This window comes from Lonchura striata, chromosome 1 (assembly GCF_046129695.1).
Source record: "Lonchura striata isolate bLonStr1 chromosome 1, bLonStr1.mat, whole genome shotgun sequence".
Lineage (NCBI taxonomy): Eukaryota > Metazoa > Chordata > Aves > Passeriformes > Estrildidae > Lonchura > Lonchura striata.
The window spans coordinates 19061751-19072101 of record NC_134603.1 but is presented as its reverse complement, the minus strand read 5'-3'; positions in this window follow the sequence as shown (position 1 = coordinate 19072101).

The following is a 10351-nucleotide window of genomic DNA, read 5'->3' as shown; positions in this document are numbered from 1 at the left end:
ACAGTCTCAGCTATTGCCCACTGCGTCATAGCTGTGAGATGACATTGTGAGATGCACCCATATAAGTTGATTAAGGAACATGTGTCACCAAACATTTATTTTGGTCATTTTAAGGCTAATCAGGAGTTGGACCTCCTTGTGCTTAGAATTTGCACATGCCCATGCACGCACACAGGGGGGTGTGTGCTCCCTAAAATACAAGGAAGAGGCAAGTGAAAGAAAATCATGCACATGCAGAACAGGAGTATTACACCAGTTCATTTTGCCATTCCGTGAGGTTTCTGGAGTGTAAGGGTGGCTGAGGCTTTAAGAATGAGCTGAAAGCTAAATACAGATAAGGGGTCAGGCCAAGGAAGGACTGCAGTGATACAAGGGACTGTGGAAGGGCATCCTGAAGCGTATGGGCAATAGAAATCCCTGTTAAAGGGCAAGGTCAGCTCCACCTCCAGTACACTACCAGCAGTAGATACTCCCCACTGTCTAGGCAATCTATGCCACTGGTTAATTGGCTGTATTTTGCAATCAAAGACCTTTTCTCAGTTTATTACTGCAAATACTCTTAAGGTTCTTGAACACTTTTGCTCTTATACAATAATTGCAAGAAGTTGTATTGAAACTCATGGCACTGAAAAATAATTGCGTTCCTGAGGAATGTTTAAAAATTACAGCACATTTCAAAGAAGTTGTTAATAAAGAGACTTCTGTTTTTTTCTTACAGACTTGACCTTGGTATATTGGTCAGTCCTACAGACTTAATGCTTAGATAGTTTAGGTAAATGACAATGAAAGGTTACAGAAAAGCACCAAGATTACAGATCTAAACTGCTATTAAATCCATATTGCACAACAATATGTTAAACAAATGTTTAGTTTAAATTGGTCACTATATTAAGCTGAAGTGTCATCACAGACATGTCCAAAGTGCCAGTGAAACTTTGATATAATTATTCTGAGGATAACTATATTTGTAATTTAATTTTAGGGTGTACAATGATGATGCCTTGAATGTGTTGAATGTTGTCTCATTATATATGGTTGTGCTGCCAGCAAGAAGTTAATTATATGTATAAATTATGTCCAAATCATCCAGTGATATTCATACTTTGTGTGTTGTTTACTTTGCAAATGTTTTATTGCAGTTTTAGGTGTGTTTCAGGCAGGCTGGACCAAAACACATTTTCTGTGTGTCTTCCACACATCACAAGGTCACAAAATGCACTCTAAATGTTTAGCAAGGCTGTGTGAGGGTGACTGTCACAGGCTTTCACAAGTTCAGCAACTATCCTTGAGGCCAGAGTGGAGGGACCATTTCTAGCAGAAGATCTATAAGAGAAAAGGTAATTGGAGAAAGTATTAACTTTAAAGAGCAAGCTTGACACAAACTGACATTATAAACTTATTTTTCCTTGACCCTGGCTGCCTACATTTCTGGGATTTAATTTCTTTGACACCTTTAGACAAGTCTGCACGTGTCCCTAAGAACTTGTTGCTGCTTGCGGATCGCTGAATTTCACACTTCCTGAATCCAAAGTTGTGGAGGACAGCTGTCAGTGTCAGAGATAAAAGTTGGGATGTTTTTGCTGTGTGATGGTTTGGTTTTGTTTTCCCCCCAGATGGATTTTTCCCTGTATGGTTATAAAAAAACTGTTTAAAAATCCTTTAATTTTGTCTTTGCTGTAGAAGACTAACAGTATCTGGGAGACCAGTATGCCATCAAATTATTTTTGATTTGTTTAAGGATGATTAATTTTAAAGGTAGAACTGTATCCTTCATACATTACTTTACCTTGTCAGACACTGGCACAAGTTATTCAATGTTTTTGATTCAAAGGAATTTAATTTTGAACCAATTGTAAGTGTATGAAAGATGCTGTCTTCCTCCCCAGAGTTAGTGGTGAATAATGAAAACAAGATGTGTTTTTTCCTAAGTATAACCAGCTGCCATTATCAGGAATCTCAGGAATTCTTTTCACCGTGACACAGTTAAAGTACATACGTTGCCAGTTATCACAGGAAATCTGTAAAAGGAATTAGTTTGGGATTTCCTTATTTTTAGAGTTCACATCAAACAAATTCCTTCTAATAACAGCAGTGAGCAACTGTGTCTCATTCAGTGGACAATCCAGGTGTCTGAGCTCCAAGAATTGGATGTTCCTGAGCCTTTGGACTGGGTCATGTCCAGCCATAAACTGAAGGAAGTTATTCTTTGGTGTATCTTCTTATAGGTGCACCCTATATCTGGCCACAGCCTTTTTTGTTTAACCGAAATTGTGTTGTACTGAGAAATTATCCCTGTGTAATAATTACATGGAATTTTGAGTCTGCATTTGATTATGTGTCATCACGATTCAATATATGAGAGGGCTTATCCATGACCTATCATGGCAGCACTGCTCTGTGAGGAAAATAAATCCAACAAACCCTGAAGAAAACCCTGGTGAGAACCAAGGCTGACAGACTGTGGAGTTGTGTTATTTGTATGTCTGGGGCGGGAGCGCGGCAGCAGACTCTTAGATGTGGAAGGGTAATGGGAAGATGCACTATCTAGTAGCAGCAGCTGCAGTGATTTGCAGAGTGCAGCCCCAAAGCTCCTCTCCCTCCAGGTGAGACAGATTTAAATGCAAGCTACTCAAGTAATAGAAAACAGCCCTGCAGATTCTCAACTGGCTGAGGATGAGATTTCAGCATAATTTTTTGCTGCAGTCTGGTAGAGAGACCTGGCTCTTAGGGCTGACAAACCCAATTCAGGGTGGGTTTACATGAATCCATGTGTCTTCAAGATCCTACCTGCTACTCAAGTGACAAAATTCTTAGCTGTCTTGTAAAGTTGTCTTCACATTTCAGAAGATGAAAACTAAGACTGGGATGTGGAGCCTTAAAGCACTTTGGCACCCTTTTCCTACTTTTGCAAATAATGCCCACAGCTTTTATTTTTTGGAGTCAGAAGCTTGTAAGAAATCCATTCAAGTTTAATAAAATGTATACAGGAAAGGAAAGAAGAGGTAAGACCGCATGCTTTTGGTCTTATTTTACCTTTGAGCATAAATACATCTCTTATTTGAATATCTATAGTAGAAGAACAGAAACAAGTAACCGGCAGTAATGAAACAATTCTGTTTAAAAGTGTAAGCAAACACTTGCAGGAAATAATTTGCATAAGGCATTTAGTTCTACTTGCATTATGGAGAACTTTCTGAAGATCATTTAAACAAGATAGTCTTTGAAATAAATTCACAAATATGTTGCTATTCGAGTTTGTATTGATCATATCTATTTGCAGTGAATGGTTATGCTTTTCTGATAAGAAAATTTTGTGGTTCCAACTTGCTGACGTATCTTAGTTTAAACTTTACCTAGAAATAGTCTTATGGCTTTGAGAATATGGCCTTTTTGCTGCTATTGAAATCTGAGAAGAGCACTGGATATGAGGAATTGAAAGTCTTCACATAACTTTGCAATACAAGACGGATGGGAGGCATACCAGAACAGGAGAACTCGAAATCAGACACCTGGATGAAATGTGAGAGATGATAAATGTATTTTACACATCTACAAAAAAGAAATCACAGGTAAAAAAATAAATAAAACCACAGTTCCATATAGTCAAAATATGTTACAAACGAGAGATAAGAGGCATAATCAAATCTGTGTCCTCCAGGTATTAACAAGGCAGTGCTCCCATGCATTGTGACTTTTATTTTTTGGTATAATATAAGCTGCATGTTTCTGCTAATGGGTGTTTCTCAGATTTCAAAGTGGCAAATGTGAGAAGAAAATAGAATTTTCACAATTTAAAAAAAAAAATCAGGGTCAGTGTCCAGTTAATTAGAGCAGTACAAATCAGACCTGAATTAACCACTTTATAAATGTTTGCTTTATCACTAGTCTGTTTCAAGTGCATTTACTTCCAGTTATCACTGCATGTGCATTGCTTGGTTCTTCTGTATTATCTTTATAGTCTACTATATTTATTAGCATATTAAAATCTGCCAATAAAAACTATAAAACATAAACAGTTGTGCCTTCCATGTGTATAGTGAACCTACCATGGATTTTTGGAAGGATTATTGAAAATTTACATTTGATTAGAGTTAACTAATTGTTGTCTTTACATTAGAAGTATTGCAACTTAAAAAAATTTAAATCTTATTTTCTGAAATTATCTTTTGAGAATGGAGTGAAAAACAGATTGCAAATTTTAGAAAATATATTTGAATGCAAAAACTCTATACAAGAAAAGAAAAAAAAACAGAAAAAATAAGTCTGAATACAATATTAATGCAATACTTCATTATTTGCTTTAAAGTGTAATTCAGAACCAGTCTCAGAACTCATGAAACAAGCATCAGTATAATTTTGGAATTTTATTGTGAAGATATTTTTATAATCACTGAAGGAAATACTTTGAATTAGGTAAATACTGCATTTCTGTTTTAATCCACTAATTGGCTAAAGCAATTAGCATCTTTTCAATGCATCAGTCAAAACCATGCTCAGCTCTTTTGTTATTCCATATCCTGAAAGATCCTGACACGGAGGATTGTTTGAAACAATTGATGTTACGGCTCAGATTTGGAGGTATCTCTGGTAAAAAGCAGAAACCCTAGACTAATTTGTTGTGGATTTTCGTGCAGTGTGGGGGATCTCATTCTAGAGGTGACAGCAGCGTGCTGAAGCTGTAACCTGTGGCTGATCCTTGACCTTTGGGTGACGCAGATGAATTCTCGCGGGGGCCCTTGGCCCTGCCATGTTCCCTGCCATCACATTCCGCTGCCACAGGCAGGACACACCTTATTTATTGGTTTTCACCCGGCCCCAGCTGCTCTCGCAGCGGCAGCTGAGTTGTTGTTAGCACGGGCAGACCCCGGCTTTGGGTGGAAGTCGGTGCCCAGCCTGCGAGAGGAGCGCCGCTCCTGGAGCTGCCTGCCCGAGCCCCGGTGACTTTAGGTGTCAAGAAGTGAGCGATGGGAATTGCTGGAAGACCATGTGATATTTACAGTGCCATAAGGACGTTCCCTTGGCTCATGACTAAGCTTCAGCTGCCAAGGAAGCCGGCAATGAAGAGCTGAGAGACTGAATGATGGGCCTAGTTTTCATCAGAAACTTCTAAACCACATTAGATTAAATTTCACACCTACCTCATTTTAAAACTATGCTTCAGACATCTGCCTTACTTCTCACATGAGGTCACAGTAATTAACAGGCCATGATTATGGGGTAAAATACTTTGCAGAAAGAAGGTGAGAGTAAAGGAGTGGGAATTTGAGGTCATTATTTAAAACTGCCCATTATTTGATTTGCAGTATGGGAGCAAGCTGTGCATACCTCTTGGATACAAAGATATTTAATCTCTAGTAGCAGCACCCAAACTGGAATGAACTACTCTGGGAGGCAGTGACAAGTATCTACTCATTTTTGTCAGCAACTTGATCTTTTAATTGTGTGGCCACCTCATGCTTCAGCACAGACAGCTATGCCTGTTAATCCAGTGAATGATTTAGTGACACAAAATACAGATCAGTGTACTAACAGTGATTTTGAGGGAAAAATCAACTTCCTCCTCCCCTTTGCTTGACTGAACCAAGACAATATTCCTCACAATGGTGTCAACCATTTCAGCACAGAAAATTTGAGGTGGTGAATTTTCAAGGCTGTTTTTTGATATTTGAAAATATGTGACTAGTCAGCTTGAAGTGTTTTACTTCTCGGGCAAGTAAACTGATTGTAGCTCTCACTGGACTGGAGACCTGGACCTTCCTAGCTCTTTTCCTGTATCACTAGTCACTGCTGAATTAATCCAGTCTTGTATATCCCAGGAGATTTGTAGGCTTAGAATTTCAGTGAACACTAACAAAATCAGTATTATCACAGAGTGCTTTCTCAGATTTTCTAGCTCTTTTCTTAAAATAAAAGAGAAACACATGCTTACATTTGAAGAGTACTATGGTACTCACATCACTTGACTGGATATAGTAATTTTGGGTCAATAGCATTTTTCTTTTTTCGCTGTGGAACCAGCTAAGGTTTGTGTCAGAGGTCGATGGATCTGTCCCTGAGGGCTTAACAGGTTTCCCAATATAATAACAGTATCAGAATTTTAAAAATCAGTTGAAAGTAATCTATTTTTGAGCTTTTCTTAGCCATATAATTGCCAATAATTTTTGTTGTTGTTGAAATTAGTGCAGTGTATCAATATTGGCCTTTATTTTCCTCTGAGTATTTCTCTTCAGATAGTGATTTATAAATTTCCAAGTTTACTTAGGAAAGAAGGAGAAAATTATTGGGAGGATTTGAATGGTAGGAAAGATATAATAAAGATAAAATCTTCTCATCATACCTTTGAAACCCATGGGAATCATATGAGAAACATTTCAGCGAGTGGAATCCACAGGGAAAAGCTGGTATGAGAAAAAGTAGTGAGTAGGGCTATGTACTTCTTTAAGGTCTCTCCTTATTTTGAGAGTTGAATAATAAAAAAGATGCAGTTTACTCAAGCCCCAGGGATACAGTATTCCACACAATTTTCAGCTTAGGAAGAATCTTTCTCAGGAAGTATATCTGCTACGTGTACAATAAAAGTGCAATTAAAAGCATTGGGTGTAGGAAGAACATTTCTCATTCTCATTTAGGAGGTACTTGTTATGAGGTACTCCCAGGGTACTTTTTCCTGAGATTCCATGGGGGACACCTTGCTGTGATGAACCCTTGGGCAGCTCCTGCCCATCCACCACTCCCATGGAGCGCACAGTCTTCCCATGGAGCGCACAGTGTTCCATGGAGTGCACAGTGCTGCCATGGAGTGCACAGTGTTCCATGGAGTGCACAGTGTTCCCATGGAGTGCACAGTGTTCCCATGGAGCGCACAGTGTTCCATGGAGTGCACAGTGCCCCTATGGAGTGTACAGTGTTCCCATGGAGTGCACAGTGTTCCCATGGAGTGTACAGTGTTCCCATGGAGTGTACAGTGCTGCCATGGAGTGTACAGTGTTCCATGGAGTGCACGGTGTTCCCATGGAGTGTACAGTGTTCCCATGAAGTGTACAGTGCTGCCATGGAGTGCACAGTGCTGCCATGGAGTGTATGGTGTTCCCATGGAGTGCACGGTGTTCCCATGGAGTGCACAGTGCCCCTATGGAGTGCAGTGCCCCTATGGAGTGTACAGTGTTCCCATGGAGTGCACAGAGCTGCCATGGAGTGCACAGAGCTGCCATGGAGTGCACAGTGCTGCCATGGATTGTACAGTGTTCCATGGAGTGTACAGTGTTCCCATGGAGCGCACAGTGTTCCCATGGAGTGCACGGTGTTCCAATGGAATGCACAGTGACCCTATGGAGTGTACAGTGTTCCCATGGAGTGTACAGTGCTGCCATGGAGTGCATAGTTTTCCCTTGCAGTGCACAGTGTTCCCATGGAGTGCACAGTGTTCCATGGAGTGCACCATGACCCTATGGAGTGCACTGTGCTTGGACTCCCTGGGCAGCTCCTCCCGCTGGTGTGCTCACAATTCCTGCGCTGTGCCAGTGAGACTGGATCCATGCAGAGGCCTGGAGGCTGAGCCCTGCTGCAGGACACTGCCTGCCCCGAGCACCCAGAGCAGAGTCCAGGGTGCCAGGCAATTAATGTTTTAAAGAGTGTCATGGGAAGAGTCAGATACCCAGAGACGACTGGCCAGCTGCAGAGGTCAAAGGGAGGAAGATCTTCCTATGTTGTTTATTAGTGAGAATTTGTGATCCTGGAATAGTTATAGGAATAATCCTTGGTAGTTAATAAAGTAGGTTAACAGTGCAGACGAATGCCTAAGGGAAGATTTGATTTCTATGACTGAGCATAATTTTACCTACCTTTATCTATTCTTCTGTAAATCACTGTACTGAACCATTCCATCTTCCATATTTGTGCAGCTACATCTAGATCAGGATGGTTCCTTGACATTTACTAAACACAGATTAGAGACTATAGTCCATCTATGGAACAGTACTTTTTAGAAGTTGCAGTATTAGACACAGATCAAAGCACTGTAGTTCTCTTAATTTTTTTTTTTCCAACATGAAAACCACCCTGGATATCTTACTTTAAGCATATTTAATGTTTTAGTACATAAAGCAGTTGAAATATAGGGAAATCTGAAAGAATCAGATTCTAACATCTGCTGATTAAGGCTTATTACACAGGGACTTGCAATGATACTAGTGAGTGCACTGGCAAGATAAGTGATTTTCATCTGATCCATGAAGGCTGGTGGTCCATCAAATGAAGAAAAAACTATTTTAATTCAGCTATAGAAAAGCTCTTGTTATTGGGATTGGAAGATATGCACAAGTGTGGACAAACCAGATGATGAAGGGCATGGAATGGAATTCAAGGTTCCTGGCTGCTCAGGCTAGAGTGCAGAGTTAAATGATGGCAGTGATGAATACACATATCACATACTAACACAAAGGTAATCAGTCACTGTGTAATCACCCAAATGAATCTGAATACATGATCAGTGTTTTTTTGAGTGTTGGATGGATTTTCCCTGTGGAACACAAGATACATCTTACTATATAAATTTTAGGAAAGAGTTCCTCCTGCTCATTTGGCAACTGCTAACTTTAATGTCTTCGAGACTAACAACTGCAGCAGTTTTAAAAGTACCTCAGTGATACTGAAAATCAGAGAAACATCAATGTATCATGAGTTAGTTTTAGAAATATCTTTGTAGGTTAATGTGAATTAACTCCTACCCACACCATTCTAACAAAAACTTGTCTGTCTTTACTGTCATGAATAACCCTGAGCATTTGCCATAGAACATTTATATGCATGCCTAACTCTAGAAGGACTTTAATCACAGAATTGGAATCACAGAATAAAAAAATGTGTCAGTTTGGAAGGAACCACAGTGGGTCACCTGGTCCAACATCCCTGCTCAAGCAGGGTCATCCTGGAGTACATCGCACAGGATTGCATCCAGAAGGTTCTTGAATATTTCCAGTCAGGGAGACTCCACAACCTCTCTGGGCAAAATCTTTCATCAAAATAAAGCCAAGGTTGCTCATGTACATCTGTAAATGAAAATGAATGCAGTAGCTTCTCTTGAGAGAATTTGTAAGAAGCACATGAAGCTCTGAAGCAATAGCCAGAAAACTTCTCTGCCAAATTCACATTGACTTTGTGTTTAATGTTTTACATCCTGCATGAGTCTAGGACAGAACAAGACGCAACGGTCCTTGTGACTGTTTTAACTTTGAACATGACACCAAGGGTTGCAGAAGAAATAGTAACAGGATTAAGATACCAACATTGATCCAGAGCCTTCCCACTGGATCAGACAGAAATGTTCTGCTGCTAATGACTAGTGTGGGTGACTTCTGTGTAAACGCAGAGCTATCACCTCCCTCTGTTTGCACACTGGTATTGTCTGTGTTCCTGTTTGATATCTTTCTATGGCTTAGGTCTTTTCTATATTTCAGCCGCTTTCTGAAAGATTTTCATTGCTTATGAAGGACTAGTTCATATAATTGAATGACTGCAATAAATCTCAAGTGTCACTTCAAGCACATAACTTTTCGTTTTCTTGCTGAAATTTTGTATGGCAAATGAATTCCCAGGTTAAATTTCCTTCTACAACACTATCTGTCCCACATCTTTATTATTAGACCATTAAGGCATCAAAAACATAGATAATCTCTTCTATGTTTGACTGTCTTTAAAAAAAGATGCTGACCTCCAAGCCAATGTAAATAGACCATTTGTGGAAATAAATAAATTAGTGTTGGAGCCAGAATTGTCCCAAATTCTTCAGTGAGTGGAGATTTGGACATAATTGAGAGATCAAGAGTCATGAGGTTAATGAGGTCTGGGTTTAGCATGACATGAAAGACTCAGCTCTGATCCTGCCTGGCACGGTCACTTAGCAGCAATACCTTCCCAGCACAGGCCTGCTGGGAACCTGAAACCCCCCTCCACCCTCGGGCAGCCGTGTTTGCTGCGCGATGCCCACGGGAGACGCTCGTTCCTCTGAACGAGAAACCTCTTACACCTCCCTCCGTGGCTTCTGTACAAGTGTTCAAGAAGGGAGAGGGACTAATAAAGCTTCTCCTTTTTAAATATGGGTGGACTGTTGAACCCACCTAAAAAGATTGCCAAAGTAGTAGCAAATAGTGTTTGATACTCTTACTAAATATCCACTAAGATGTATTTGAGCTAAATTAAATGCCATGTTTTACACTGCACAGTAAGAAGAGCTCTTACAATCAATAGCTTTTATCTGAATGATGGGAATGGTGAATCTCCTGCTGCTGAATGCTTTATAACAGCTGACCAGTATCAGTACAGACACCTGCTATCAACATTTTTTTATTGTTGA